General features: G+C 39.2%; 1 long non-coding RNA gene across 1 annotated transcript in view; it reads right to left on the bottom strand.

Moving 5' to 3' along the window:
• The window catches only part of LOC115355946 (uncharacterized), a 172250-nt gene extending 154367 nt beyond the window's left edge, over positions 1-17883 (bottom strand). The window contains exon 1 of the long non-coding RNA XR_003927928.1: positions 17397-17883. This is a non-coding gene — a long non-coding RNA (uncharacterized LOC115355946). The remainder of the gene's footprint in view (positions 1-17396) is intronic.
• Positions 17884-26459: the final 8576 nt, after the last annotated feature.

The raw sequence follows: 26459 nt of genomic DNA, 5'->3' as shown, positions 1-26459 counted from the left end.
AAGATTTGTATCAAATTACAGCTATTCACTCAGCCCTTCTCTTCCTCACAGGAAACACACAACACATGTCAAAAAGCGAGCTTTGTTTACCAAAGTTCAGCACTTCATTACAGTTTGGAAATGGGCCTGCCTGCTTGAAACAAAAAACCTCTTCGCTTTCCTGTCATTCAGTTCACACGCCAACACACGCATGCATACACCAAGGCCATTCTTCTACTATTAAATATATGAATGTGCTCTTAGAGGCTTAAAGAGTGGAATGGTTTTAGCTAACATCAAGATGCTAATGATTCATAGAGAACATCAAATATGAAACAAAATTACAAAGATTAATTAAAGGCCTTTTAGACATGCTTTGCCACGCTCTCTCCTCTTATTCAATCCCATCTGCCTTGCCAGATGAGTAGCACTGTATTTAAACCAGATTTTTTTTTTTTTTTTTTTTTTGACATTTAGAAGTAACAGAGAGTAAGGCAGACCCCAAACAAAGGGCCAATTTTAAACAAGTCTTTGTCACACAGAGGAGAAGAAAGGGATTAGCTCTAAGTTGGTACTTTGAAGCCCTGGAAATCTGTAATGAAAAATTTAAGCTACAAGCCAGAAGGATGAGATGGGGTGTTGGGGGGGCAGTGGGGCAAGCACAACGATTCATTTGACTCTGCATATATTAGGGGGTGTAATTCAAAGGTTTTGCTGTGTGTTTTTGTAATTTTGGCTTTAATAAATATCTTAGAGTTTTTGCTTTGATATACTAAAATTTTCCTGTGGCAGGCATGCATGAGGATAGAAGGGGGAACAAGCAGCCTCCTGGCTCTAATGAGAAGGTCATTGCTCTCTTAATTATCATAGGCAGCTCAGTAACCACCCTTCAAAAAGACCCCAGGAAAGCACCAGTTTCAGACAATGCCCTGTCTGTAAGTGCCCTCATTCACACATGTAAGCAAACATTTACACAACAAATAAAATTATTCACAAACACATAAGCATAAACATGCACCTTTACTCTACATAGCTCATTTCACAGACTGATACACAGAGTAATACAGCAGCTCAACTTCTTTTTCTTATTTTAATAGATCATTAGGGAAGCCCTGGAATTGTTAATTGGAAAACTGGGAATTGTGGTGACTCCAAATATACAGGTTTTAGTTTTTTTGTTTTTTTTTTCTCACCTGTATTTATCTCAATATATTGGTCACCCTAATACTAACAGGTTATTTATTCATTTTATTTTTGCCAAGATCCCTTTCCTAAGGTTCACCATTTTTTCTTTCTTTAGGCTTGCATAGGACCATTATAGGAAAAAAATATATGTGCTAAAGCTTGTATATCACAAAAAAAAAATCACTCACTATCATTGTAAAGCACAGCTGGTTGTCTAGGTTTTCAATTATCCGAACAAATAATCAAAGAGTCAGTATTGCTTGACATCAGATGCAGCTGGAAGATAAATCTTTTGAAAAAGTAAACCTTTTTTGTCCTTAAAGTGAAGATAAAATGAAACATAAATACCCACATTAAAAATGTATAACATAATTCTATTGAGAAATTAACTAGTGACTGAAAAAAACATGAAAAATATCACTGAATGAAAAAATAAGCCACTACTGTTGAATATTTCCAAGGCTACATGTGAAATCTAAACAGTCAATATGGTGGAAGACAGTGTACAATGTCAAATAAGTTATATTAATAACTTAATAACTTAACCAATAAATTAACCCACTCTTTTCTAACAGTTCAAAACAGCATAGTGATGACAGTGTACTAGTTTCTGTCTGTACAGTAACAAAAAGGCAGAAAATTGCATATTCACAAAGAACTGCAGAAGCTCAGGTCAGAGCTCACAAATAGTCTGCATGTAAAGTGAGAATGAAACTTCCATGCTGGTAGTCTTTAAGTGTCATTAACTCACTACTACATCGCATTTTATCTACTAATAATTAAAGATAAACAGTCAAAAAGACAAACTTCAAACAATCCATACATGTTACATATATTGCAAATAATGAAACAAATAAAAAAGAGAAGGCATGATTCATTATAATGGCATTTTGATACTTTAACTTCAAATTAAAAGCATATTTAATGTGTTCTGAGTTGAAACGGAAGAGATAAATTGTGCTGCTGTGTTGACTTATTTGTCAGAAAGATGGCTATTTGCAGGGTTCCTCACGCAAAAGTATAATATGCCAAAAAAAAAAAAAAAAAGCAGAAAATGAGTAGCATATGGATTGGCTCTCAACCGTCCAGTGGCTCCCCAGTAAATTGTCTGTGAATTAATCTAATTAAGAAAGCCACAGTATGACTTAGTGTGCCATCACTGAAGCTAAGGCGTTTTCCACAGTTTGTAGTACTGCTAAAACATAAACTACAGTTCCTTGAGAGATGAAGTACAGACATTTCAGCCTTCTGCGTAAATAATTAGCTTCATGTCTCCTGAGAAATGAGATTTATCTTAGAAGTTGGGGGATTCTGGAGGAGACAGGGCATGAATTAAAAATAATGGAAAAAGAGAGTGATGTGAAGTGAAAATATGATTGAGAGCAAGTAAGAGGCAAATTGTAAGATGTTCTGTTATTATTATTTTTATTACCAGGAACATAACAAAGGTATACACTGCAAAGACAGCCTTTCATCATGTCTTTTAGGTGTAAGGTGAAATACTATTAGGTGGTTGGGGGGTTGACAGAGACTGTCAACCCCCCAACCACTGAGTCTGTGACCATGTCTGTGACCATGTTCACAGGCCTTTAACCAGACAAAAACACAACCTGGCTTCACTTGTATCTTTGCAAACAGGGAGGAAGCCTCCATCTGAGATGTCTGGATTACACAAGAGACTATTTTCAATTTTCCTGCCATTTCAGAATAAAAACTTACAACTCATGGCTCAGAAGTACAATCATAATGTAAGACATCTCCATCAATTTTCCACTCTACTTCAGTTTGCTTTAACAAGTCCTCATGGAGAGTACAGTACAGTAGGGAGAGAAAAAGCTCCTTCTCTTCCCCCTGCTTCTGCCTCACTTCTCCTACTGCCTTATCAATCGACCGCCCATCCTGTGTGCTTGCGACCTCTAATGGATTTCACATGACAACAGGCCTGGGCTAGACACAAGTGCGGGCCCTCGCTAACTTGACAACCATTAGCCCTCACGATGAGAGGAGGAGGGGGGAGAGGGTCTCTTGGTGTCCTGTAACTGATGTGTCGTGCACTGAGCCATCTCCCCTGGGTCAGGCACGGATGTATCCACTCTGACAAGCGTCTCGCTCCTTTCTCTGTGTCCCGACGTGCCTATTATCATGAGGTCCTGTGAATGTTGTGCATTCTGGGAAGTGGCACATAAAAGAATGATCAGGCAAAGCTTTCAGACAGAAGTTGTTCGCGCAGGCAGGCTCTTTGTTGAACAAAATGGAAATGCAGCAACGGGGGCTGCACCTGTTGAGGGGTCCTTGTGGAGGCACAAGCACTCACACTTGGCATTATGTACCTTATTATTTATATGGGGCTGTCAGCTAATAATGCATGGGTCCCTCACCGGAGCACTTTCTGCCATCTTTGAAAGTCATGGCAGGAGGAGCCCATGGTTCTTGAGACATCAGGGGCCCTCTCACCAGGGTGTTGTCTGAAGAAGTCATTCCCCACTTCCACTGATATAATGCATCTGTGCTGCTGTGAACAGGGAGCATTCTTTTTTTTTTTTTTATCTCCATTTACTGATTTACTTCTGAGTCTTCTGCCTTTATTCTGTTTAGGGCATCAACCCACATATCACTGCTGCATTGATGATTTTAAGATATGGGGAATTTTTGAAATTTCAGAGGAGATTTATGCACAGCTCACTTAGCTCAAAAGAACTGTAAGAAAAGCTTCAAGATTTCAGCATGGAATCACTTATCACCCTAGCTTCTATTCCAGCCTAGAGACAACTTGCAAGTGTCTCAGCTTGAATTAAATAGGTTATTTTAATAGCAATTTTAATATTTTAATATAATTTTATAAAAATGATTTGTTAATAGCAATGTTATTGTTTAGCCTAAATAGTGACATCACCGCAAGCAAAGTCTAAAATCTATATGCAGTCAGGAAGCAAAACCAACGTGAGGAACATATTCCACCAATCAGGATATCTTTCAAAAATCTTCATCTTCCAATGGGACACAATTCCCACCACGCCTAGTAGCACTTCAAAACATCTGGCTATTGACAGTCACAAGTAGACAAGTGCTCTACTGAAAACATGTCCCTGTCAACCCTGAAATGTACAACTGACAATGAAAACCGCCAGTTTAACCCTGCAGCGACCGACAAATTGTTTATTTTACCACCATTTCCAAACACCAAACCAGTGTGTTTAATATCCAATGAGTGCAAAGTAGTGCTCTTTTTTATTCTGGTTCTGGTCTTTATGATGTCCCTGGGTCAGATATGTGACCTTTTCTTTCAAATAAACATTGCTATGTTTTACTACATTCATTTGTGTTTGTGTCGGTCAAATTTGTCATTACTAAAAGCTAATAAAAAAAAAAAAGAAAAAGAAAAAAAAAGGTTTTAAATAGGCTATTGGAAATGTCTGGCCTATCTACAGTTCCTGATTTTAAAATCAGACCCAACTGAATTTGTATATATTAATCATCATATGTATTAATGATCAATTGCATCATATTAACGTTTAGGTTAGATAGAGAAGAGCACAGTCATGCCTAGTATGTCCCCGTGGGTTTTTTTTTTTCGTTTTTTCGTCATTTCCATTGCTAATAGCTGTAGGTACTGAGTTTGGCCTTAAAGGGTTAAGGGCATTGTTCACTCATCTGGTGATGGGGACATTTTTTATGCAAGAGCAACCCCTGATTAGAGGGTGAGTTTTAATGACAACTAATTAGCCAACCTCTTTAGCCTTGGCGTAATGATCAAACGAGCTGTCATCGGGTACCTGATACAATGATCCTCTCACTCTTGATATGATATTTTATTCCTCTGCAATTATGCAGCCCCCACTGCACCACATGTGTTTATTGCCTCAAGCACACATGTCAAATTAAAGAGCAGCTTATGCACCTGATATTTAATTATTGCCTGCTGCACCTCCGTGCACAATGGGAAAATGTCAAAGCCAGCAATCTACAGTACTTCAAGCAGCAATCGGTGCATTGCGATCACTGAGCACTCATGCACATACGCAGACACACACACGGCTATGAATTTGAATGTTGAATATGAATGGGAACATTTTCCAGCTTGTCTATGCTCAGTTGGCTTTTTTTTATACTCCCCTTTGTCACTGTAAAGGGATTTTGGCATATGAGGGAACTGCTTGCAAGGAAAGGGGAACTCAGAGCTAATGTTTGCTCACAATATGGGTGGGGTGGGGGGGGGGGGGGGGGGGGGTGACTACAAAACATCTTAAAAATACTTTGCTGGTTATTGTAAAATATTTTATTATTATTTAGTATTATAAGGTTGAGCAAATGTACACTCAGTGTTTTTATTTTCACACCAGCTGGTAAATTTACTCACTTTCCGAAGGCTCTTTTAAGATTTTACCCACAAGCAGTGCATTTAACATCAGGGTTCATAAAGATCTACATACTGGCACGATTAAAAAGATGATTTTCCATGTCAGGGAAATTAGATGCTATAGGTTATGGAAGGACTCCAAGCTCAAAGGTCCATCTTTGCTTCATATATTTGCACTAAAGTAACTAAAATTTCCCTGAACTCTTAATTTATCTGTAGAAGCTGAATCAACAGCAGAGTTGTGGATTATTTTGAAGAGAATGCAAATGCATGGGGATGAATCCATGTGTTTTTAATGAATGTGGCTGTGGTACAATCAAACTATAATGAGAGTAATTCAATGGCTAATTCAATTATTTTACAAACCATGAAAGTTTAATTATTCTTGAACTAGCATTTGAGCTCATTCCCAGGTCTTTGTCCTATGTTCTGCAGTCTCTTGACGAATTTATGGCTGTGCAAAATGTGATTCTGATTATTCTTCTACTGCTAACCCAGTGTTTACACCATCTTTTATGAACTGAAATAGCTCCTTTTTAATTGACTTATTCTTCCCATTTATTTAAACACGATGCTGTGGTCATACTTTAAGTGTTTAATTCTTTCCGTTTCCTTCCTCTGAAGAGCCAAGAGCTGGTCTATTGATGTTTGACTGTGTTGGCCTCCTAATTATACACTTCTTGAAAACAGATTGTCATCTTGGCAGTGTTTCACTTCATATTTTCTGGTTCTTTTTTTCCTCCACTTTGTGGGCATCTAGCACTATTTTGTGCATCTCAGAATCTGCATCACTGAATGACCCAGTTGCGCTGTTCGAAAACAAGAGGGAAAATGTTTAAGAACCTTTGGAAATGGGTGACCAATATAGCCATTAACTCTGGACTAACTTTGACCAGGACACAGACATTATATAATACACCATTGTCATTTTATTTCACTTCCCAATGACTCTCATTGACATATGTTTACATGCAGAAGCCAAAGTAGGGTGTGACTGCTTTATGGAGTCTGATGCTTTATGAATGCGGTTGATTAATATATTAATTGCTCCAGCCACGATGAATTAGAGAGGTGACATTGCTGGAATGATTGACTTAAAAGCCCCTGCATGTGTTCATGTCATGGGTAATAAGTCAGAGAGACGAACACTGAAATATGAAAAAGGTCCTTGTTGAGGTCCTGACTTGTAAAGTTTCTAATTTATTGTATGAGCTGCCTTTCTTTGCATTTGCTGTTTGCTGTGGCTGGGGGAGGATGGGGAGGAAGGGGACAGGACAGAGGCCATACACCTTTGATACAGTAAAGAAATCAAAGTGTGCATTTCCAAACACATAGAGCATTGAACCATTTTCAAACAGATAGCTGGGTTCTGTGACAGTTGCCATTCTCCTGTGCTATAATGACATGTACATTGAGGGGTTGAGTGACTGTATGACAGAGCGGGACGGCCCTGCAGTGTGAGACATCACTTAACACGAGAGCACATACCACCCTGACTGGGAGCCCCCCTGGCTGCTCTCCCTGGTCCCTCCCTGGCGGGCAGCATTAACTTACCACCTGCTCTGCTGTATGGATTGTGACAAATGTTGATAGATGTTACAAGTTTAAAGAGATAATTGATTGTTCATGCCAGGAAATCCCCGAAGGTGGGTTTCATTTTTCAATTTGCTATCATTTATTGTGGTCCGTAGTGGTCTCTCTCTCTCTTACTGTCTATCTGTGTGTGTATGTGTGTGTGCGTGTGTGCGTGCGTGCGTGCGTGCGTGCGTGCGTGCGTGCATATTCTTGGGCACACAGTTTGATGAAGGCCTATCATGGCTTCAACCCTGAGCCTCATGCAATATTTTTCAATTAGTAAATTCCAAATTATATATGTACAATGATAGGCTTTATTGCCATGATCATAAGTTTCACATTTGCAAAACTGTACAGATATTCAAGTGTTTCCAATTTTTGCAGTGACAAGAAATGCTTCAGCTGTTACTGTTAGGATTGAAAACTCTCCCTCTCCTACACGTACGAAGTAGACCCCTAAACGTGGCCATGCTGTATCTGGAATCCTTATACACTGTCTAAGTCAGTAATTGCAGCTTTACAAACATGCTGTGTGTATGTGTGTGTGTGTATATAAAAGCTTTAGCAGGGGAAGAACAGAGAGGTCTGCCCAAGCCCCGTCTATAGGAGAGTGACGTTGTAATGAGCACCTGTTCAGTAGATGCAGGGAAGGAATGCAGCCTGGGGAAGTTCTTTCAGGTTTGCCCCAGATGCCAATATACCACAGATGTCACAGTGTTGCTCCAAAACCACAATCACAACATATGGTAATTGCTGCAGAATTATTTTCTGGCCAGCTCTCTAACCAGGGGCTGATAAAATAGGGAAGTCTGATACCGATGCTCTGCAGAATGAACGCCTGCCAAATCCAACTACATGAAACGTCAGTCCCATGAATGAAGGGCCACCAGGTAAAGCCATTAAGGCTCGTGATAGCTATAGCAATTTGAAAGGCCATGGGTGAACGAATACACAGATGTTTCTCTCAAAAGAGCCTTCACCAAGTTGATTGTTTGTGGTTTCTTCATGTGCTCGACCTGAATATCTTCCTGGATCTATGATGTGGTGGGAATTTAAATACACTGATCTGTGAGATGATACATTTACTTGTAAAATGGTATTCCATTATCGAAAGGGATTAAACTGGAGTGGGACATTTTAGAGTGCTTTTTAATGTTTTGTGCATGTGGTCTCAGGCAAATGGACATATTGTTGTAGTAGGGGAAAAGAGGCTATGTTTAATTCAGTATAAATCAGCTAAAGAATTGCTTCTGAATAAAATAGCATAATTTCTATTGTGGAAAACTGTGTAACAGTTTGGCCCATTTACAATGTGATGATCTTTGTTATAGACCTTTAAATTTCAACCTCTGCATCTCAATGTTTTTTTCTAATATTGATTAGGTTTATTATTTATCACTGTGATTATGTGACTGACAAACAAAAGGATAAAGTACCAAAACTAATATAGTAAACGAAAACATATCTGTACATCCCTAGTTCAAATTTGGGGAAGTTTATTTAAGGGTAAAATTTACTCTGGGATTCTTTTTCCACTCAACCTGTAGGGGGAAATTTTCAGGTGAGAACCTTAATGTAAAATATATGTCTGTAATTTTATGCCCAGTGGAAGCAGGGGGAGTTTATGAGGTTTTGCTCCCTCAGCACCTCAATATTTTAACATTTTTTGTGTCAGCCTTATAGATCAAACTGTAGCAGACTTAATACTAGCAGAACCTGAAAAATGTAAAAACTCATGGAGATTCAAATGCTAGAGCACTGAAAATTGGAGGAAAGAAAGAACTATACGCTAAGTCTGAAATGCATATGTCATAAGTGTTATGGTCCAGATAGTTAAACCAGATAGAATGAACAGAGATGAAATTTATAAAACAAAAAAACTACCAATAACTGACTTATACCTTTTAAGATTTTTTTTTCTCACATGGCAATAAGACTTTTTTTCTAAATTTCATAATACAAAATGTACCTCTTCATAGATATTGTCATTTTTAAAAACAGTACCTATAATTCTGGAGGGCACTGTGCTCGTCCAGGAATTATTTTCTGTGTAATACTCTTTGACTTTTGTGAATGTAAGTGTTGTCATCAAAGAAATGTACTTCCTTGACATGCCAGCGCCTTATATTCCTTATCCTCTCTCCTAGCAAACAAAATTCTGCTTTCCTGTCAAATTGACTCATTTCCCAGTGTTGTTGAGGCACATCTAAAACATAGTTAGGGTTTTGTGAAGCATTCAGCAATATCCAGGAGCAGCATTTTATCTCACTCCGAGGAATGACTTACCAGTCACCCGGATATTCTATCACTGAGCCTTCTTAATTGTAAATGTTCAAATGTGGTTGTTTTGCTCTGGCTATTAGCTTTGCAGAGTGTGTGGAATGTGTTTCTGTTTCAGCACAGTTGAATTCAGCCATTATTCATCCACAGCCCAGAACCAGCCGATGGGGCTGGAAAATGAGCCCTGTTCTCTGTTTCTCAAGTGAGTGTTTTTTAGTCTAGAGTAAACACACATGCACACATATACATGTATATACTCATGCATGGATGGATGCACGGGCGTGTGCACATATGTACAAACACATGCACATGCATGTACATGCTCGCATATATGGACACATACACACATCCAAAACCACATATCACCAAATCAGCTAAGAAACTTGACTTGATTAGAGCACATCTGAAATCACATTTGTTCTCTTCTGAGTTTTTGGCTCCACCATCTGGTCTTTGGTGACACAGGACATTCTTTCAGTGTGAAAACACACTCATGCAGACCGTGTGACTCCAATACACGCTCTAAAATGACTTCTAAAAATTCTTAGAGCATCTGAATGACAGGAATCTTTAATGTATTCACAATATTATTCATAAACAAGTTATTTTGTTTCATTTATTTTGGTAAAATATAAGGCCAGCAACTGATAGGACATTCATTCCATTGACTAACAAACTGTAAACTGACCAAAACCTAGTCTTGAATCATGCAGAAGACCCCACTGTCAAGATCTCACAGAATAACTTACTGAATGACTATTTATCACAGAAGGACAAAGGAGCTATGAGAAAGACAGTTGTAATGAGTTGTTCATTGACTTGCCAGTAAAATCAGTAATTCTTTGAGAACATTGTTTGGGTAAATAAAACCAGCATCTAAAAAGTGCAACATAAATAAGAGTCTAATGTTTGGGTGCAACTTAGGATGAGGAGAGGAAAGGAGCAAGCGATGGCTTTACATGGCGGTCTTCAGAAGACTGAGTTTATTGATTGGTGGAAATGAGATTGGTGAAGAGAGGGTTTTTTTCCCATCAGGGGGTAGACTGGTAAAGGAGGGAGGGTGTCTCACTTAAAAAGATCTCATGTTATGGCAGCCTTTATTAAGACTCTTCATTTGCTTTTGAAGACAGGCTGGGGGGATCGGTCCTGGCAGGTTACAGACATGTGGTGTCTTAGTTGCTTATTCTCCTACTGACAACATCCTTTGAAAAAATCTGTTCCTCTGCCTCTGTGTGTGTGTGTGTGTGTGCGTGCGTGCGTGCGTGCGTGCGTGCGTGCGTGCGTGCGTGCGTGCGTGCGTGCGTGCGTGCGTGCGTGCGTGCGTGCGTGCGTGCGTGCGTGCCCATTAGAGCTGCTAATTTATGGCAAAAATCACAATCACGATTATTTTGGTCAATGCTGAAATCACGATTATTTGACACAATTAATCAGAGACTTTGAAAAAAATCATGCATTTACTGAACCTTTAAAAAAATGTCTTTTTAACTTGAAATATAAACATACCACAACCTGGCTGAGAGTGAATTTGGGTTTTTAGGGAGCGCACCAGCGCAAAGGGAAGGGGTGCACTGGACAAAACAAGACAAAATGAGTGCAGGACTGCAAAACAGAATGCACCACAATAATTGTTTTATCTCAGTTATCTTGTTTTCATAATCGCTGGAAGCCAAAATCATAATTGAAAATTAAATTTGATTAATCCCCCTGCCCTGGTGTGTGCGTGTGTGTGTGTGCACTCATGAATGTGTGCTTACATTTACAAGTGGGTGTGTTTGTGTTTTTTGTTTTAAAAAAAAACTACGTCCTGTAGTGTACATCTGATCTGTCAATCTAACTCTTACTATGAAGATAATAAATAATTTTTCATCAAGTTATCTAAAGAACTTCTTAAGCTAAACACCCAAAATTTCACTTTAAACAGACCATTTTCATTCTTTTTATTATTTTTTTCTACAAGGTGAAAAAACCTTTAAAACCACTTAACAGAATAACGTTATGCCAAACAGACATCCACCTTGACATGCTTAAATTCAAATCCACTGAAATGAATGTGAGCAAAATAGAACTAATTATCATACAAAAGATAAAATTTTAATTTTCAATGTGAACTTGAAGGAAGGATGCAGATTTGCATGAACTGAAATTAAACGAATTTTGAAGGTTTAACAATTATGTTAAGTGTTTAAGGAAAAAAGTGTGACAATAAATCACCTTTTTGGAATTTTCCATCGATGTCCCTCAATTTAGTTCCACTTCCTAATAATTCAAATTCAAATGTTGTTTTATGTGCACTAGTTAATTGAAAAATAAGGAATTTAATTGTGATTCACAAGCCAATCAAACATCAGTTCTCAGCTGACTCCCACCATCCTGCACAGACCAGTGAGGGGCATGAAGGCACACCCATACTCACAGCATCCTCTTGCTAAGCCAAGTTGTTTTCTGTGCTACACGTGTGTGCTGCACATTGGCCACATTCAAAACTGGTCAAAAGAGTCATCCAATCTCCTTGTAGAATGGGTATAGCTCTACAATCTGTAATGCATGTTTGAAACATTTATAAAACCATTTGTTTCATCTAGCAATTCAACAAGCCCATACAATCAGCTCAGTATATTGCTGAGTAGGTGTTGCACTGCTGCACACGCGTGTGCATTTGCATGTGCATGTGTGTGTGTGTGTTTGATGCATGTCTTACAAGGCATGAAATAGGAAATTGGCTTAAAAGTGGGTTATCACCCGCCTCCCTCCCTCTTCCCCTCCGTTAACGATGGTGTGGTGACCAAGTGTTTGCTCAGCTGAAAGTAAGGCTTGTTTGTTTTGAGGAGCGTTCAAGCACTTCCTCGACAACACATTCTTCCTCTCGCCGCACCATGCTGCTGTTACCACCGCCGAGAACTGACAGAGTGGGCTGCCTTCTATTAGAGCAGTATCGGGAGCTAACCATGCAGAAAGCAGCAGGCTCAAAGAAAACTTGTTTCTCTTTTAAATGGATTGGCATTGAACACTCTCCCTAGTGATTGCTTTCTTCAGACAAAAATGACTTTTGATGCTTATGCAAACTGACTAAGCTCAGATGAAGGCCCAGGAGCAGGGCTCACCTAAAGAAAAATAAATGTGCTCCAATTTTTATATGAAAAATATCACCTGAGCTGACCTCCACCACTATAAAAGAAACACGGTATCTAGGCAGCCATCAGCTGGGAACAATGTAAGCTCCTACACTATGCATCTTTTACAAAAGAAAAGAACACAGTGTGTTAAGACATGCAAAAATTGAGCAATAAGCACCTTAAAACAAAATAGGTCAAAACATCACATAATGTATCATAAGTGTGGTACTTAATAATGTTAAAGGCTTTTAAGTGGTTTGCAATTAATTTTCCATTTTTGCACACTTGTGTAATTGTATTCCAACCCTACTTACACATGCACATTCCCAAATCATGACATTTAAGTTCTTAAACCCCAGGCTAATTTAAGGATGTTTCCAAGCTCTGACCCATCTGCAGGTTGAACCCTTCCATTTTGAATCTCAGTGTCAACATAACGACAACACCTATAAGCTATACTTGGTAACAGGACTCAGAGGGTTACTCTAAAATTGTATTCTGCTAGTATTTGTTATACTTTTATTAAGGGTCCACTCATGTTGCTGGACCCTCTATAATCACCTTCTAAACTCAAAACTGAAAGCAAGACTAGGAAAAAATTTCATTTAGCCTGACTACCACTGCAGCTTGAACCACTACAACAGAACATTTTCTACTCTGACGCTTCACGTCCCAGCATGTGTGTTCATGTGTAAGTGCACCAGCACGAAATTCCACAAGATCGATCCATCTGCCGCTCTGATCACTTTCATTAGCAGCCTACTAAATAGCCTTTCTGCAGTTTGGTCAATTATCTACAGGAAAGTGGAGCCCACCAGCAGTCACTGCATACAGTCAAGTGAAGTCGCAAGAGCCAGGACAAGATGGCTCCCAGGACCAGAGTTTATAGGACCCGCAAAACAAATAAACAACAGTTGCTGAAGACAGTAACCAGTAATACAGTTGCAGTAAATACTGCTGCGAAATAAACTATAGCCTAAATGACATCCATAACTGAATAAATCCGTACAAACAAGAAAGCACATGCACCAAACAATAATCTAGACAAAATTGCAATTTACCTTTTGTGTGCAGTTCACTTGTCAACCAGAATTCAAACTCATTACCTGGTTCTAAACAATGAAGGAGTCACTGTCACTTACAAGTGTAAAAACTGATTTTTCTGGCAACCTTCAGGGTTAAAGTAAAAATAAACAATGACAAAATATGTAAAATCACATCACCTGCCACCAAAGACCAAGCAAACGTCTTTTCACCACTGGAGGTCAGGCTGCAGGGAGAATTGGATTTGGGGTTTAGTTACTCTTTAAAGAAAAGCTGGTCAGTAAAAGTGTGTTTTGAGGAGGTATTTAAAAGACCAAAGTCAATGTGCATTAACAGCAAAGGCCTGGTCACCCTTCACCTCCAATCTAAACTCTGGAGTTGCCACAAGTGTCTTATCCACCTATTCACAAGTTCAAATAGTGATAAAAGAAAAAGATCTACAATATAAGGGGGCATCAGGCTATGCAATACCTTACAAGTGATCAGAAAAATCTTTTATCTTTATTAGAGAAGAGACACAAACATGGGGGTATCACCAGCACTTTTTGTCAGTTAAGAGCCTAGTAGCAGCATTTTGTACCAACTACAATCTGGACAAGACTTTTTATTGACACATAAGTCAAAGGACATGCAGCACTCCAACTGTGAGGACATGAATACATGGATAACCTTTTCAAATTCATTGTAAAAAAGAAACAAACACAATAAACACAACAATTTTCCTAGAATCCTCAGCTGATAAAAAAAAACAAGACTGGACCTCTCTTTTGACCTGTTCATTGACAGTAAAATATGAGTAAAATAAAATGCCTAAATTCCAGACCAAGGCTTCACATTTGCAGAACGGCAGCCGAAATGTTTAAGTGCCAGTCTGGTCAGTTTATTGGCCCTTTTCCATTAGTATCTACTCGGCTCGACTCGGCTCGACTCTACTCGCCTCGACACGGTTTAGGTGGTTTTCCATTACAATTGAGTAGCACTTCGCCGTGGGTGGAGTTGTCATAGCAAGGCGGCGCAACGTCCAGCTCCCTCTGGATTCTTTGGGCCGCCACCAAGCTCAGAAAAGTCTCCACGTCTTTATTTGACCGCGGTAGCGGTTTGCTTGCCATTTTCCGACTTTGACAACTTCACTGACGATCAATGTGCACGGCCGCTGTTGCCGTTTTTTTTTTTTGTTTTTTTTTAAATGTCAGGTTTTGTTTTCGTGCAGGAGTCGCTCGCGTCACTCCCTGTCCAATCAGTTGCCTGCACGGCGTTTACGTCACATTTTCAGCTCGACTCAGCTCGCTTGGAACCCCGGCTGAGTAGGTCCCAAAATGGGACCTGCTAGCAGGTACTACCACCTAATGGAAAAGCTCTTAAACCGAGTAGAGTCGAGCCGAGTCGAGCTGAGTAGGTACTAGTGGAAAAGGGGCATATGTGGGCTGCACACCGACAAATCTGACTTGCCAATCAGTTGTAGACGATTTTGAGCCGGCCAGTGCTTGAGGTGGTGAATAGCGAGCTCCAAAACCCATTGCATCAGTTTGTTTCACTGGCAAATATTATACTTGTTTTCAACCTGCATGGGCCTCATTTTCTTTGTTTTTGCTATCATGATGACTGATTGTGTTCAACAAGTTCTATTGTTAAGGCTCTTTGCACTTTGGAAAGGACCCAATTTTTTATACTTTATTTGAAATCTTTGTTGCTGTAGCACCCAAATTTCTCCATCCAGAGATAAATCAAGTCTATCTTTCCTTATTATCTTATTGCTGTGGAACTGCAGTGTCACTGTACTCAAAGAACATGATTTAATATAATTTTGAGTTCAGCTGCTCTCCAATACACAACCACAGGTCAAACACGATTACTCACCATGATGTAAAAACTAGGGGAAAAAAGGCCATGGTTGGAAATGATTAGCCAAGTCTACCACTAAGTCTAGTGATGGGGGTGTGAATCTTTGTCTTAACAACGATTTCATTCGTTTCACAATGCATTAGTGGGCGATCCCATTCTAGAACAATTCCATTTGTTTTTGTTTTTTTTTATTAACAATTTGACTTGATTCTGTAAACCACAATTCAATTAATCTACTCGATTGAGTAACCTTACAATGAACCCCTTTAACTCAAATTGTAATTAAAATTTCCCCATAGGTAGACTCAAAGTTAGAAAAAGAAAGACTTTCTTTTTCCTCACTGTGATAATGTCACAAACATTTTCTGTATCTGTAGGTTACGGCGCTTCACTGAAGCTCACAATCCCACAAATCCCAAGGGACAGTAAAGTAGCTATTTAATTCCACATATCACTATAAACAGGGCGGAATATAAACGTATTTCACATATTGCATACGTACATATCAAATTGTGCATTAAAACATAATTAAATACTTTTAGAACAATTCCGTTCTTACCATTAATGACAAAGGCTGTCATGTTCGATATTGCGACTGACTTCAAGTCGAATAAATGAGAGCTGTGAGTTGATACTCATACTGATACCCCCATCTTGTAGCTTTTTGTTCCAGCCCTACTCTTGCACACCTTGACCCAATTGCAGCCCATGCACCTTCATACATGGCCATTCAGGTAAATGTGTTTCAACCAATCAGCATGAGGCCCTTAAATGGATCAAGTGTGTAAGAGAAGAGCTGGAACAAAAACCTGCAGGACAGGGGGTCCTTGAGGACCGGTTTGGGAGCCACTGTGACAGACCTGTCTCTGCATAGAAAGGACTTCAGATTCTCAGTTTCATCGTGCTTCCTACATCCAATGCTACCAATAAAAAAACATTTTACTGAAAAATCCCATATTTTAGAATGCCATCGCTGTAAGTAAGCTTTCATCTGACCATGTCAAAGTCATAGCACAATGCCACTACCTGTATCAGTGTCTGTATGAAACCACAAGTTTGTGGCAAACTTATATTTATGCTTAAAACTTAAAACTTGCCTATATGGTGCAAAGGTAGTATTACAGAGAGCTGTAACAGTGCAAGCTGGCATCAATACAATCACAGGTTCAACTTGAAGCACCCAGGGTCGTGTTTACTGTGTTACACTGTGTTGAGTATTCACGACTTCAGAAGTGGAAACCTTCTGAAAGCTCCAGGTTCACCATATATCGAGAATGTAATTTCCCATGTAGTAACCACAAGCTCACGACTTCCATTTGAAGGCAGCAAGAGATGATGTGACTATGAGAAACAGCTGATTGGAGATGTAAACAAGCAAAACATACAAACTACACTGGTTCAACCAAGCTTAGCCAAATTATTACAATGAAGATTCTGTTGTTTTTTGTTTTGTTTTGTTTTGTTTGTTTGTTTGGTTTAATTATTGTTTTGTGTTATGTATTTATTTTGTTTAGATTTTTGTGATGGCTAGCTCTTTAGATTTGCATTAAAGAGTCAAGGTTTTTTGTTGTTTGTTTGTTTTTGGGTTTGTTTGTTTGTTTTACTATTTAGGGCTATATATTATACTGAAGGCCACCTCACTATCAAACACTGTTTTGTTTACAAAGTTAAGAAAACAAATTATTTGGTTTTACTTAGTTTTTTAATGACTATTTTAAGGGAAATTTACTCTTATGCTGACAAAGTTTCAACACTTATTTTTTTGGTACTAGGTGTATCTGCCAATATAAAGTAAATAAGTGGCTAAACATATTTTAGCATTCTGTTGTCATGAATACTATTACGCAACAAATACCACAAAATATCACGATATCATTTTAAGGCCATATCGCCATCCCCTGATAAGAGGGATTCAGGAAACAGGTGTGCAGAGCAGAGAGAAAAATACCAACAGCAATCTAATGATATTTCAGAACAACGCCATGGGTTTTACTACAAAAAATGAACATGAAACAACTTACCAATGATGTCTTCATCTTATAGCTGCCATTTGAATCCAAATCCAGTCCAGCAAAAAAAGAAAATTACATCCAAATGGTAGTTTAATCCAAATGAAAGGACATGACGTCCAGTGGCCAAAAACTCATGAGCGAACTAGCTAACCGGAGCTTAACGAGCGCGACAGAACGTCAGTCATCCCTCATGTCACCTGTTGCTGCTGCAAACTTGTGTCAGTAATGCTCAAATCCTTCTTCTTCCTCTTCTCTTGGTTTACTGGCGGATTGAACGCCCAAATACTGATGTTTCTACGCTTTAATACCTATGAGAAACACCAACGGAAACAGAAAAATAGCTCACGGGGCTGCTAGCTTTTTGAAAACGCCCGCTATCCAACATCAGTGTCAGAGTGGTGGGACCCCCTTAAGGGGGGTTCCAATAATCCACAACGATGCAAACAGGCCAGAGTTTTCATGCTGGTGCTTTTTGTGCCGTATGACAAGAACCCCCTTGGCCCCGGGTGGGGGCTCAGGTATAGGAATAGATACACACGGAGCTAGACGGGAACGTCCACATCCGGTTTTAGCCTGGGTGGAAAACAAAGCCTTAGCGACCATTGAGAACAACGAGCGGACAGTAGTCAAGAGCTGCTGTGTGACGTTTTGCTCATCAAATATCGCAAAAAAAAAAAAAAAAAAAAAACGAATTAAACTATCATACGTTTGCCAAACATAAAAACAGCGCCTATTAGGTACCGGCAGGTACCGCAGCCGGCATCAGGCGGGCCGGCCGCGGTACCGGCCGGTACCTAATAGGCTCTCTAATAGGCCGGCAGCAGTGCCCACCCGGTCAGGTCGGTAACATGGAAGGGGGCAAGCCAGTAATTTCGCCGGACGCCATTGGGTTGGATCGTCTGTTCAGTCCTTAATAAGATAGGGACAACGATCAATTCCGATTTTGGCCAGCTTTGTCAGGTATTGTTCTTTGTCGGCTGGCAATAAAGAGTTAATGTAAGCCTTTGATATTCATTTGAAAATCTATATTTTACTGGAAAATAGGATTCAAAAATCGCGCTAAATGAATGGGAATCAATGAGAGCAAACCAATGTTTTCCACCCAGGTGACTCCGCCCCCCAGCTATGACGCGCTGATGACACTACGCCGTGTGTATCTATATGAAATTCATTTTGCAAGCATCAATCAGAGTGATAGACCTCATTAAGGCTTTTAGTAGTATTCACCAGTAAAAATGTCATGTACATTGAAGTATTTATTTCTTTCTGTGTCATTGTTTGCCATGCTGCAGTGCGTGGTTGTGCCGACCAGATGGAATAAAGCAGAAACCACACCCATATGGCAGAAACCCGCACTGTGTCTGTCGGGTTTTGGAGCACATCTATGCTGTGTAAAGACACAAAATTGGCCTAGTTCTTTAAAAAAAAAAAAAAAAAAAGGCCTGCCACCTAGATAATATTCGATCTGTTTAAGACAAATTATTTGTGCATTCCAGTTAAGACTGACTATTCGTATTCATTTAAGCACTAATAGGCAGCAAGCAAAACATTAGCTGGTTTGTTGTGTGGTGCAATTGAGTGACAGCCTGGCAGCCCTAAGCATGGTACTAAGCAATATATCAATATTAAATAGCTATGATGATTTTAGACCAGATAGGCCTATCGTCTGGGATTTTAGATATAATATTGTGATATGGCATAAATGTTGCCTTTCCCTGGTTTTAAAGGCTGCATTACAGTAGGGATGCAGTTTTCTGAACTCATCAGACTTCTAGATGTTCTAATATTTGTCTCTAGCTGCTTGATCGTACTATCCAATTTACTAATGATTGTTTATCAAAATTCCTATATGTAAATATCTTATGAAAACAGCAATAGTCGTCTCTACAATGTTATCACAATATTGATATTGAGGTATTCGATCGAACATGTTGTGATACTGGATTTTGTCCATATCACGCAGCCCTATCTAAAAAATACACCTTTCATCAAGTTTTTTTTTTCCATCTATCAGAGTTAGCGAATTTGATATTAAGTCAGATGAAATAAATGCTTACTACTACTACTGACGATGTATCAGTATATGGTCAACCTAGTATATTTATTTCTCTTGTTTTGTTCTTTGTTGAACTGATTTAGCCTATAGGCTGCATTGGTCCTAAAGGCAGGCTGCCATAAACATTTATGGCTGCATAGATTATTATTATCATCCCATCTACCGCACCTTTCCTGATCACAGAATAACTCCAACCTTCTGTGATGTGCACATTTCCCTCAGTCCCTGTATGTGCACTCTGCTTACCCAAGAAGATATTAATACCAAGACTTTGTTGTTGTTTTGTTTCAGTAATCACTTCGAATATTTTCACTACACACACAAGCACATGAGGATGGATAGTATAGCAATAGTATAGCAAAGTTTTTTTTTTGTTTTTTGTTTTTTTTTGTTTTTTTTTTTTTGTCCTGCAGTGAAATTCATTTAAACAGCAGTGGTTTAAACACAGAAGTAATTGGCAATTTGTTAGGCACTTAATGTATCATTTCCCCCATAAGTGTACAGTTAAAAGGCTCTTTTGTCTAATTACAGTGAAACAAGAGGATTATAATCAGTGCTCGGCTTTGTTGTTGATCTCACAGATGTTAATTCAGCGCCTTCATGGGATAAAAGTGCTGTTAACTTAGATGTAAATCAAGAGCTCCCTCAATCTGATGCCAAATGATTATGACAATGCCTCCAACCCTTTTTACCACCCTTGTTTACCATTTGAAAAATGAAGAATAAGAGGCGGGAGCCACTTATTCAGAGTAGTAGCTTATGCCAAGTCAAGAAAAAAAAAAAATAGAAGTTCTTTATTTGTCTTAAATAATTTATGATGCACAGTATCCCAAGAGATTCTTCCCCAAATGAGTAAATAAATACCATTGTAATGCCGTACAACCCTGCCCCCGATTTAAGGCAAATTTAATCCCCTATTAGGAGCATAAATCTGCAAGGCTTTGTGGGTAATTAGCGAACATGCTCCGGAATGTTAGCGGGGCTTGGCAGGTGCGTTTGATCAGTGGCAAGAGGCAAAATCACTGTTGACAGAGTGGGATGGCAGAAGGATGGGGTAGGAAGGCAAGTGGGTGGAGGAGGGAAACTGTGAGGGCTGAGAGGGCAAGTTTCATCTCATCCAATCCTTTTATTCACATTTTAACACAAGAACGCTGTACAAAGACGAATATGAAGATGAATGCATTAATGTAAGATTATTTACTGAATGTTTGAGAGGAAGAAGGAACTACTGAAGTTTTTCCCTGTATTCTGTAAAGCAATTTATATAAGTATAGTTCCCCTAAACTAATATCAAAGGCAGAACAGCTGATTTATGCAGTGGGATGCTTTGGTCTACACAGTTAACTCATATTAAGGTCTAAAAATAAGCAACTTTAAATATGGTCAGGTTTTGATGTTGGCACGAGCTTCACCTAATAATACATGATGACACACACACACCCAGTGTACAAATATAGCATACAGCGCCTGGCTAATACAAGCTTAACCTAAAATGAACTGGGCTTTACAGCACAGCGCTTAATGAGAACTTCCTGAAACCCCACTGAAAGCTATTAAAATACTCAAATTATCACTATTCCTAATCACCTCATCATTTCATTTTGTTCTAACTTTGTAAATCTGACTACACAGTGCAAAGGTGCGGTATATGGATTCAATACAATATGACTAAAATGTAATCTAATGAGTGTTCTTAAATACCCGTCACGCTGCTGAATTATTAATTTTATTGTGTGTGGATACCATGGGTTCACAAGAGCACAATGAGGCCTAATTAGAGGAGCCATACTGGAGCTAATTTGCAGATGCCAGAAGCATAGTTTATATATAAGTGCTAATATTTGAAAGTCAAATTAAAGTTGAAAAGGCTTGTAATAACTGTTAATTAACTCTGGTTTTGTTTTTCCCTTTGACAAACTTGAATCAAGCACAATATTCACAGGGCTAGTACTTAACATTTCGGACCACAAAGATAAATTTCAAAGCTTTGAATTATTCCTTTGATGTGGGTATTCTCTGTAGATTAGATATTATTTTAAGATCCCTTTGTTCAAAAATTCATTTTTATTATCCCTGCATGAAATGCATGGCAATTCCCCTCATAACTAACCATTGGTGCAATTAACATCTTCGATCGCGCTCATATTCCTTATAATTTATACAGACTATGTACCTCCCCTGTGATCGCTTGCAGGGTTTGACTCCTCCACAGCACCCTTGCATTTACAGAATCAGTTTCATCCTGATGAAAATGGAATGTGCAACTTTAATGAACAGGACTTGACTGTCATGATAATAAAGACTTTGAAACAACACCAAGGCCAGTTCAACAAGCAAGCCGACAGCAGCGTCAGTGTAGCGACATCAAACCAATTAAGACAGACGATAAATATTAACAGGAGTGGGTATTAACAGAACATGACTGGAAAGCCGAGCTGTAAACAAGTGTTGCTGGATGGCTGATCATTAAAACTGTGTCATACAGAGCTGCACAGCAATGGAGACATAGATAGAGATTTCAACTCCAGGATTGATCTGTCTTTGGAGCTGAACAAAGCCCCGGGTTCTATGTTGCAGACATTATAGAAACTGATCAATATCAATACCTCTTATGTCATGGGACAGCTTGTAACAACAGGTGCGCAGCTGGTCTTTTTTAGTAAATCGGTCTTCTTTGGGGGGATTTGTGCTCTGTATGAAGAAAGCATTAAACTTTAACTTTGAGCTAATTATTTATCTCCACATGAAAAGCAGAAGCCCAGGACCCAAATGATATATACGGTATATATATATATATATATATATATATATATATATATATATATATATATAAAAATATGGATGCACACTTATCATGGAGGCAATATCACAGGTAGACCAGTTGCACATGCAAATTATTGTAACCAACATTTAGGAAAAGCCACAAGACCAGTAACAAGACGCTGGGCCTTCCCTACATTCACATACAGTTTACATGCACATACACACCTAAAGGAGTTCAAATTATTTTGATGGCAACAAACTAGGGCGGGGCAGTATTTTGATATGATATTGGCATTGTGATATTAGACTAGATATCGTCTGGGATTTTGGATCGTGATATGACGTTGTGATATGGCATCAGTGTTGTCGATTTTTTGAACTTTTTAGACTGTTGTAGCTGTTCTGTTATTTATCTCTGTATTTCTTGGTCATTATATCCACATTACTACTGTTTATCAGAAATCTCTTCTTTGTAAATATGCTATCAAAGCACCAATAGTGATCACTACAGTATCATCACATGATCAAGATTCAGTCAGATATATTTTGTGGTATTTGATTTTGTCCATCTTGCAAAGCACTATACCAATCACACCATTGTGCCAAATAACAGAGTTCCTGACCTTTCCAAGTAGTCATCAGTCATGAAGCATGTAATATTTATGTTGTAGTATGAAGAAATGAAGTATGGTAGCTGACATGATTGTACCCAAACATTCACTTAAAAAAAAAATCTATCATTCTGTCTGTTGGCTTTTTTTGCCTGCTGATTTTTTTTTTCTTTTAGGTTGTTCTGTCAGTGATTATTTAATTTGTTCATCCACTAGTAAAGTTAATCTGTAAAATGGGACCTCCAACTTGTGTTTATGAAACAAGTAATTATTACTGCTGATTGTAACAGTCTGACACTGAAATATCTCCCCAGATCTTAGTGTAAGCACCTCATAGTTAATTATAGTACTGTCAGCAAAGGTTGACATTCCCAGTCTCTGTGCAACAAATGTCCTTATTCCATGGATTTACCAAGGTCTGACAAGTATTATAACTAATCTTAATCTGCTGGAAGGGCTGCATTTAGTGGTAGTGGAAGATTCTCTGTCCATGTCCTTTCTCCATGCCAAAAAAAGATCAATTGCAGCAAGAAAAAGAGGTCTAAAAATAATCCAAAATATCAGCGTGTCAGCTCTAATTCACTTCCATAGCAACAGCACTAAATGGCCTTTAACACGTCTGAATAATACCGTCTTACCTGTGAGTGCTACAAAGAGCAGAACTTTGAGTACAACACTAAAAACCGATGAACGGTGTCCTAAACCGAGGCTGTTGTCACGCAGACCCATGATTACATTACAGTTTGATCTTTTATTATGAAAGCGTCCATGTCAGGGAATTTGTGCATCAAAAATTAAAGGCACCACTTTTGTTTACAATTCATTCAATTGTTCAAAACAGCAGAGTGAAAAGTCTCCGTGATTGTTCGGCTCTACTGTCAGTTTTCCTGAGTTGGCTGAGTTACAAACGACAACTGTCCGGTTTCTCATAGCATGCAGAAAACATGCAGACAGTGTCATGTGATGTGCTTTCTGCTGTTTCGATTTTGAATCAAAGTGCAGTCAGATTAGCTCGACTGCCTTTATAATGGATTTAGGAGTCGGAATAACAGAAAATGCCTGAATCTGAACCAAAGTTAAGCCCACTTCCTTCAACTATACAAAGGCTGAAAATGGGAAACTTTGAGCACTGGTGAATGTCACAGTTGCTAATAAATAGGCAGGATTAACGCATACCTTTTAATATTCGCGCTGCTTAATGGGCTGGGGGTGTTGAATTATCTATAGGTCTCAGTGATTCAAAAAGGACCATCAAACCCAAACTTGAGAGCAGTGTCTTGTAATTGAATAATACATTACATGTGGCAATTATTTCTGTTAGAAGCAGACTGAGAAATCAATAACCAAGGGATCAAATCAAGGACTGTGAAGCTCTTGTTTCTATTCCCCTTGTGACCAATTACATCACTACAGTTTAAACACCTGCAGTGTCACAGCTCACTGTGACACTCTCTTGCACACACAGACACTCTCTCTCTCTCTCCTTTCTCTCTCCCTTTCTCTGCCACTCGCACACACACACACACACACACACACACACACACACACAAATTGTGTTAGACAGATGTCGAAGGCTCTGAGAGGAGAGAGGTGCTTAAATTAAGATCTCATTGAAATATGTATTGATAGGCTAATAACTGATGTTAAGATTTTAACGTACTGAAGTGTAGCGTGGGGCATTATTGTACCATTGTGTGATAAATGAATTGCACATCAAGACGAGATTGTAAATATGGAATGATGGGAGTGTAATGCATCTTTGTTGAGATAATATGCGCTCATTGCATAGCCTGACCTGGAGTTATAAATTATGCACCGGTTTTTAGCTGCAGGCAGTATCCTCCCATGACATATGTGGTGCTGATTAAGAGGGAATGAAATGGGCCTGTTTTAATGAACATATCCCATTACACAAAGGCATAGCTCCAGTATATCACTCAGAACACACAGGTGACAATGAACCTCTGGCCACCTCTCATGGTCTGTTGGTATTGGTGAATACAATTTGCTTTTATCTGAAATATTCACAGCTCTTAAAAAGGCTGATATCAGGACTCATTAAATGTTGATGCTCCTGGTGAGTAAAGAGAATACTGGCTACATCAAAGACCTTGTTATGTCCAGTGAATACTAACTAATGCTGAGCTCCTCTTCAGGAGCATGTGAAGCCTGTAAGACCAGGCAGTGTGCACTCCACTGCTGGGACCTTGCCTGGTCCTTACAGCTCCGACTAGAGACTGTTTCACAGGATAAAAGAAGACGGCACGAGGATGATGCTCTTTCGCGATCATCTGCTCCAGCACGGGCAACATTGTGTTTCATCTGCTCTTCACGATGTTCGCAGCTCTGCTATGCTTCCTCTTATCTGAGGATTTATCATCAAAACTCCAGCGGTCAATACAGCACAACAGAGGCTCGCCCGAGCAATAATAGCCTGCAGTCACAGAATACGTGTGCCAGGGTCGATTGATTATTAGTCCCATTTGTATTATTTGTGCAGGTGTGTGTCTGAGAGAGGGAGAGAGAGAGAGAGATGGAGCGAGAGACTGAAAATGTATGTATGTGTGTTTTACTGTGATACTCCCTCTCTGCGATGCCTTAATATTTCACATATTTGGTGAAGGACGTGACTACTTTAAACTTGTCTTTTATTATCAATGAAGGCAGTGAACCTTGCCCAAGGCACAATGTTGGTTCATAGTCAACATAAAGTAACAGAGGCCATCAAAATATTGTGTGGGAAATAGAACCAGCAAAAGGATCTGAGTGATTCATAGCTGAACAGCACTCATTATAGAGTGTTGGTGTCCACAGTCATAAAAAAGAGAGCGAAATGCTAAGGTGGGCACACTTAAACCATGGTGAGGAGAAACACGGCATTCATGAAATAAAAATCATGGGCAGGACTGCAGCACTACGTTGCTCTGATGTAGAAAGGGAGAGCGCAGTGCTGGAGCAAGTTTTACAGAAGGTTAAAATATCCACAGGCTACTTGAATGAAGACATGCACAACCAAAGGACTTAACATCAAAAGAACCTGTGTTTTCAGCTATTCTCTGTGGTGGGCTTGCTTTGCATATTTCATGGCCGTGGATTTCGTATCTGTGCCCCCCTTTCTATTGATATGTGCAAAACATTTTCTCTCTTTCAATTAAAATCTTTCGCCTCTCTAAAGTTGATCTCTTGTTTGGCCGCCGAGTAGAATTTCAATTGTTGTTCTGCGTGCTGTGGCGGGGAGCCATGCTAACAAGTGGACGCCTTTTCCCCCGTGTTGTTCTTCCCCTAAAGTGAAGAGCCAGAATAAGAACGCAACGTCTGTTTTTCTCCACATAAAAGCCGCCAGATGACCTATGGTTCCAGCCAGGCCTTTAAAGAAATGGAGGACAATCAAAAGGACAAATGTGACGGGCCTCCTGTGTGAGGTACAACATGAATGCGAAACAGCGCGCCGGTTCTGTGATGTCTTTGACCTGATAGTTCAAAGCTGCTCCTGGACTCTGGACCCCCGTTCAGTATGTGAGCACCTCAGACAAAGGCTTTGTTCATAATAAAGTAAATCCACCACATTGTTCCTTTGAGATGAAAAGCACCATTTCATACAGAACAGGAATGACAGTGTTTCCAGACCTCGGCAAAGCACTG

The sequence above is a fragment of the Myripristis murdjan genome, chromosome 3 (genome assembly GCF_902150065.1).
Source record: "Myripristis murdjan chromosome 3, fMyrMur1.1, whole genome shotgun sequence".
In the NCBI taxonomy this organism is placed as follows: Eukaryota; Metazoa; Chordata; class Actinopteri; order Holocentriformes; family Holocentridae; genus Myripristis; species Myripristis murdjan.
This window is presented reverse-complemented; position numbering and strand designations above follow the sequence as displayed.